The sequence below is a fragment of the Dermacentor silvarum genome, chromosome 10 (genome assembly GCF_013339745.2).
Source record: "Dermacentor silvarum isolate Dsil-2018 chromosome 10, BIME_Dsil_1.4, whole genome shotgun sequence".
Taxonomy (NCBI): Eukaryota; Metazoa; Arthropoda; class Arachnida; order Ixodida; family Ixodidae; genus Dermacentor; species Dermacentor silvarum.
Window position 1 is genome coordinate 2900809 of NC_051163.1, and position 7263 is coordinate 2908071.

Consider the following 7263-nt stretch of genomic DNA (forward strand, 5'->3'; position numbering starts at 1 on the left):
ACTGCGCAACATATTCCGAGATTGATTCAGTCTCAAGTTGCACTCGTCTGTGAAATTTTGCGCGTTCGCTAATTACCGACGGCTTCGGTGACAAATGGTCACCAAGAAGTTTCTTTAAAAACTCGAAGCCTTTAGCTGACGGCAATTCCAGCGCGGTCAACGACTTGAGAAGACTGTACGTCTTTGGGCCTATGAGACTCAAAAAATGACAGCAGATCCACGAGGTGAATGATGATGAGTGGGCGAAGCTCCGGAGGGAATCATCGGATCTCCCGCTTAAGGGGACGCTAGCACAAACGCGTTAGAAACGTGCAGTACTCTCTAGTAAGAGGGAGCGGCCACAGCGTCTTACGCAGCCATTTACACATGCCGGAACGTGCACCACGTTTGCCGACGCCATCACATGACTGCTGAGAGAGTATACCCCCCCGTATTCATAAACGCTCCTCGACTTGAACTTGACTTGCCACCGCTTTGGGCCGCAGACGAAGGAAAAGGCGTAGGCACAACCAAACGTGGTTTATTCCATGACGTCTCGTCGCGGAATGCAGCCCGGTGGCCACATGACTGGGTTAATATAACAAGCGATCACGATAGTCGTGCCGCCGCTATCGCTCTAGCGGCGATGATAACACAACAGAAATAAAATGCTATTTTAAGAGCGTACTATGCGCAATTGGCCTCGGCGCCCGCAGCGAAAGTACGTTGAATGTGCCGCCGAGCGCGTCTCCGCCCCAATCCAGTTAGGTGGTGGTGGTGGTGGTGGTGGAGAAACATTTAATCAGAAAATTACAGAGAGTTGCTCTACAGAAGCACTTGGGTGGTCTCCCTATTCCGGAAGTCCACTGGAAATGATCGCCGCTCGGGCGCGGGCCACCAGGGACCGTTGAGCGTCCAGGACATGGACGGGTACACAGACTCAACAGGCAACATGATGCTGGATATGTGTGAAATGCATGACTTAGTTGTATGCAACAGTACTGAGAAGTGTGAAGGGCACATAACATGGGAGGTAGGGAGCCTGCAGTCCACGATAGATTATGCACTAATGTCACATAGGATGCACGATAGGCTAAACGTAATGAGCATAGATGAATATGGCTCCAGAAGTCTAGGTAGTGATCACAAACATATTAAGGTGAGTTTTAGAAGGGAAATGAAAGTAGGTAGGAGGCAAGATGAACAACCAGGTGGGATATTTTACTCGGAAAAGCAGCTTGAAATAGCAACCCAGCAAATTGAGGAAGTAATTTCAGAGGATACAAAAACAGAATGAACATATGCAAATTTAACAGGACTATTTGAGCTAGAGCTTACTAAGGTACGAGTCAGGACAAAAGGGAACAGAAGACGTAAACCCAAGAGCTGGTGGGATGAGGAGGTTAAGAAGGCCATAGAGAAACGCCAGGAAGCATCCAGGGAACACAGATATTCAAAGCAGAGGGGTGAACCAGAAGCTGATGTAGGCAGAAAATGGAACAACTTCTTAAACTGTAGAAGGGAAGCATCCAATTTGATCAATGAGAAGATCAGAAGAAAGGAGAGCCAATGGTTGTCAGAAGTAAACAAAAAGGATAGAAAAGCAGCGAAGAAATTTTGGAAACATCTCAACTCCTTGAGGAATAAGACTAGCCTAGAGCAGAGGTTTATAGTTACAGCTCAAGGTGTTCGACTAGAGGGAGATGAGGCAATGGAACATATAAGAACAATGATGACAGAAAAATTTAAAGAACGAAACATAGCATGTGCTCAATCAGGTGAGGATGGACTAGTCAGTGCAGTAGCTCTACTGGCACAAAGCGAGTGGGAAAGGGCAGAGAAGAGGGTTCCTAGTAGCACGTCGACAGGTCCTGATGGCATCCCAATTATGTTGATAGAGACATTGGGCCCAAAATCTAAGAAAGCATTAAGAGAGGCAGTGAGCAAAATGATAATGGACGGTAAAGCCCCTGACGGGTGGAGACTGAGCAGGATGAGCATGATATATAAGGGAAAGGGGGACAAAGCCGACATAAACAACTACCGTCCCATAACAGTGACGTCAGTGGTTTACAGGGTGGTGATGCAGATTATAAAGGACAGACTGCAGGCATGGGTGGAGAGCGAGGAGGTGCTGGGGGAACTACAAAATGGGTTCCGAAAACAAAGAAGGTTAGAAGATAATCTGTTCTCATTGACACAGTGTATTGAAATAGCAGAAAAGGAACACAGGCCCCTATGGCTTGCCTTTCTGGATATCAAGGGAGCCTATGACAGTGTAATCCAAAAGGATTTGTGGGACATACTGGGCACTCTAGAGGTGGAAGATGGAGTAAGAAATCTTTTAAAAGATATCTATAAAAGTAACAGGGTGCTTATAAAATGGGAAAACAAGGTATCTGGGCCTATAGAGATACAGCAGGGGCTTAGGCAGGGGTGCCCTCTGTCACCTCTGTTGTTCATGCTGTATTTACAAGGATTAGAGAAAAAATTAGAGAGGAGCGGACTTGGCTTCAACCTTTCCTATTTCAAGCAGGGAGAATGGATTAAACAGTCATTACCAGGACTGATGTATGCAGATGACATTGTACTTATGGCTGACAGCAAGGAAGACTTGCAGAGATTAATGGACATCTGTGGTAAAGAGGGAGATAGCTTAGGTTTGAAGTTTAGTAAAGAAAAATCGGCAGTCATGACTTTTAATGATAATCAGGGCAGCGAGCATAGGATACAGGAGGTTACGCTGGAGGTGGTGGATAAGTACAAATATCTTGGAGTGTGGATAAACAATGGGGCTGAGTACCTAACGGAACATGAAAAATATGTGACGGCTAAAGGTAGCAGAAATGCAGCTGTGATGAAAAATAGGGCACTGTGGAATTACAATAGGTACGAAGTGGTGAGAGGGATTTGGAAAGGGGTGATGGTCCCTAGTTTGACTTTCGGCAATGCGGTCCTGTGCATGAGATCAGAGGTTCGAGCAAGGTTGGAAGTTAAGCAGCGAGGGGTAGGTAGACTGGCTCTGGGAGCACACGGAAATACACCAAATCAGGGGGTACAGGGTGACATGGGATGGACGTCATTCGAGGGCAGGGAAGCCAGCAGCAAGATAGAATTTGAGGAGCGATTGAGAGAGATGGCAGAAAAGCGGTGGGCAAGGAGAGTTTTCAGTTATTTGTACATGAGGAATGTTGATACAAAATGGAGGAAGCTGACCAGAAAACTGTCAATCAAATATTTGGACTGCAGGAGGGGTGCAGACCAGGAAACAGCGGTTAAGAAAAAGGTTAAGGAAACATAGAGGGGTCTGTGGAAAACAGGGATGCAGACGAAATCAGCACTGGGCACATACCGAACTTTCAAGCAAGAAATTGCCAAAGAAAATATCTACGATAATTCTAGGGGAAGCTCTTTGTTGTTTGAAGCCAGGACGGGAGTATTGCGGACTAAGATGTACCGAGTCAAGTACCAAGGTATAGACACGTTGTGCTGTGCGTGTGGAGAAGAAGAGGAAACGGCTGAACACCTCATACTTTTCTGTAAGGGGCTTAACCCTACAGTGCAAGGCAACGGGGCTGATTTTTTCAAAGCATTGGGGTTTAGGGACAGTGAAGGCAAAATAGACTTTAAGCGGGTAGAAATGACCAAGCAGAGGTTATCTGATTGGTGGATAAAATTATGGCAGGGGTGAAATTTCACCCACCACAAAGTACAAATTATGTTAATGGTCATGGCTAGGTGGCGTATGCCACCGCCCGATTTAAAGGGTTCAGCCTCATCCATCCATCCATCCATCCAGAGTAAAGGGTATAGAGCAGCCAAGCAGGAACTCCTCCCAAGCATCCAGTTAGGGTATCTAGCCACCATAGTTAGGGTGCCTCGATGCCAGCGCCGACGGCAGCGCTGGGCATCGAGGCACCCTAAATCTAGTTTGCTCGCAGCGCCCTCGCACTATTTTTCCACACGCGGCGCCTTAGTGGCAGAGCGCCGTTCGGCCCACTCGACCAATGTCTAGTACACTCTAGTACGGCTTACGGTGGGGCTTTGTTCAGGTATTTTGGTGGGCTTTCTCGTTAGGTGGTCGGGTGGACAATGGTGCGGCAGGCTAGGAAGGACAGGGGTGATGACGAGCTGGTGCAGTGCGAGGAGTGCAAACGTTGGTGTTATTTGGACGACAGGGGCGTAGCCAGGGGGGTTCACCCCCCCCCCCCCCCCCCCCTTCGCCCCACTTACCCACCCTTTGTTCTCGTCGCTTCGCACTGACATAATTCAAGGAACCGGTGCTACTATCACAATTCAATTCCTGGGCGCTTCCGTCTGGGTTGGTAATTTACAGCGAATCATTTCTGCATATGAAAAAAAAAAAAAAAAAAACTGTCACGGTGTTCGTCAAGGCTTTAATGACACTCTCTGAGGTTTTGGGCAGGAATGTGGCGGCTGCATTCTGAAGCAACAAATGCGGCAGCCGCATTTTAGGTGAAGGCGAAAATGCTCGAGGCCCGTTAGATTTAGGTGCACGTTAAAGATCCCAGGTGGTCGAAATTTCCGGTATACATTTCCGCCGCTTCCCTTCAGGTGCCGCGGTTAGGCCGCGCTCGCGCAGCATCTTTTAGTCTGCGCGCTAAACGTCTCTTGTTTGCGATTGCGCCCCTACGGAAGCCTGGTAGTTACTGTTGTGTTGAATCCCAAACCAGCAATTACGCAAGGCTGGTAGTTGCTGTTGTGTTGTGGAATCCCAAACCAGCAATGTACACACGAAGGGGTTGATGCCAGCAGTGAAATTCCACTGACTCGCAACACAATGCACGAAACAGACAGCCGACAAGCATCGATTACTGTTGTGCGCAGTACAGCGTAAGTAAACTCTTGTTGCAGGTGCTGACAGTTCTCGTCGGAGTTCACGCGTCCTGAGAAAATGATTATTGCACTATGCACTGAACAAGACCGGAGTTCATTCCTGCATCACTAGTACACCAAACAGTCGAGATTCTGTGAGGTACGAGGCCGCTTCCTGTTTGCACCGGCGTAAGTGAAGCAGAAATGAGTTGCACGCACTAGAGCACTGCACGGGCTCGGGCTTACCCGAAAGCCCGGGCCGGGTAGAGCAGTTTTTTCACGGGCTCTGGCCGGGCTCGGGCACTGCATGTGCTTTCTGACCCGGGCCGGGCTCGGGCTTTCTGGTGGTGTGCATGTAACGTGCAGCGAGTTATCCTCGCGCGTCTCGACTCTGAAAAACATGTCTTTTTCGGTATCGGGCCTAAGATAAAGGGTTGGTGGGCCGGGCCGGGCGGGTAACGTAGAAAATTTCCGGGCCCGGGTCTCCCCATAATTTTTTGGGTCGGGCTCGGGCGGGTAGCCCAACTTAAAACTGGCCCGGGCCGGGCCCGGGCTTAAATAATCGGCCCGTGCAGTGCTCTAGCACGCACTACTTAAAATGCGTACGCATGCCATATCTATGCAGTGCGGTAAAATGTTCTGTACAATTCTGAATCTGTTGACGTAAAGGCAAATGACGGCTGCACGCTCGCACACAGCGGAAGACACAGCGGCCCATGCACTTGCCACAGGAAATGCAACCCTCTCGTATGAGGGAGCAGGGCGACGAAAGCTTCGGGAAAAAAAAAAAAAGCCTTACGCGTTTTTGCGCGTAGTGAAGTTTGCTAGCGCAAAGACGCAGCGAACAAGCTATTGCTATGGGAGGAGGTATAGCCTGGTCACGCATGCATTTTCATGTGTATAGCCGGCCTTGACTTGTGAAACGCACTTCGCCCCGACGAGGACGACGTACGCCATCTACGCTTAACGAAGATTAACAATTAATGATGTCTTCTCCGATCGGGCGGGTCGTCTCATGCAATGATGCGTTTTCGAAGACTGGTCCATTCAGTGGCACGTTGAGAGACCGTTGCTCCTAATGCCCACTGTACCTGTCGTACTTACTGTATTTTACTGAGCTTACTTAACTATTTACTTAATTTCTGCACAAGCACACGCGAGGGGGGGGGGGGGGGGGGGGTCCCATGTCTTTGATATATATGTAGAGAGTCTGCTGAAACTACCGATATTTATTATTGATCACGTCACGTAGAGGAAAGCAGACGCTTGCTCCCCCCCCCCCCCCCCCCTGTCGGGCCGGTGACCCCCCCCCCCCCCCGGAAAAAATTTCTGGCTACGCCCCTGTTGGACGAGACGCACTTCGCCAATTTAGCCGACGCTGAGGAGGCTAGCTTCGCATGCAGGTCGTGTGAAGGATTTAAGGGGGCTGTGCGCCGGATGGAAGGTGAATGGGCAGCTAGTGTGGAAGAGCTTAAAGGGGAGCTAAAGGTGGAGCGAGAGCGGCGAATTGAGCTCGAAACTTGGATCGGCGACTTGCTTGACAAGGAGGGGGCCGAGGCCGTCCTGGTAAAGCGAATAGCTGGCGAGCTACAAGAAGAACGGGAAAAGCGGGCCGTGCTGGAAGAGCGGGTGGAGGCGCCAATGGCACAGGTGGCGCGTAATCCCGGGTCAGCTCAGGCGGGCGGCGGGGACAGCGCAGAGACTCGGGCAGAGGCATGCCATGAGAGCAGGGAGGGATGCCTAGGGGCCGTTGAACAGCAGGCGAGAGCCGGCGGCAACACGGCGGTTCCACAACTCTACAGCGAGGTAGTGCGGCAGGCTTCGGGTGGGAAGGGACGAACGGCAGGGAGCACATCGTCACGTGTCAGTGGCGCACGGCGGGTGGAGAACCAGCTAGCGCGAACTGGAGGACGACAATCGCAGACGGGAGGCAAACGTGTAGAGCGAAGGGTCCTAGTGGTGGGGGACTCTAACGTAGCTAGGGTTGAGGAGGGCGTCCTTACAACAGTGAAGGCAGACAGGCGGGTGAGGGTGGAGGCCCAGTCAGGGAAGTGCATGGTTGACGCAATGGCAAAAGCTCAGAAGGTGGTATCGGACAACCTCGAGCATGAACATCTGGTCGTTATCCATGCTGGTCTCAACGATGTGCTGAAGGGAAGGAGCCAGAACCTAAACAGACAGTTAGAGGTTGGGTTGCGTAAACTCAGAGAAACCTCTGCGAGTGTGCATGTGACCATATGCACAATCCCAGAGGTCCGGGGCCAGGCTAGCGGGATGGAACGGAGTGTGCTTGAGGCTAACTAGGTCATTAGGGATCTGAGCCGACCACTCGGGTACGGCATAATGGAGGTAACCGGGAAGTGTACGAGTCTGGCTCCCACCCTTTTGCACAGGATGGCATTCACTACAGTGGTGCCACGGGCGGGAGGGTAGGTAGTAGGATAGGGC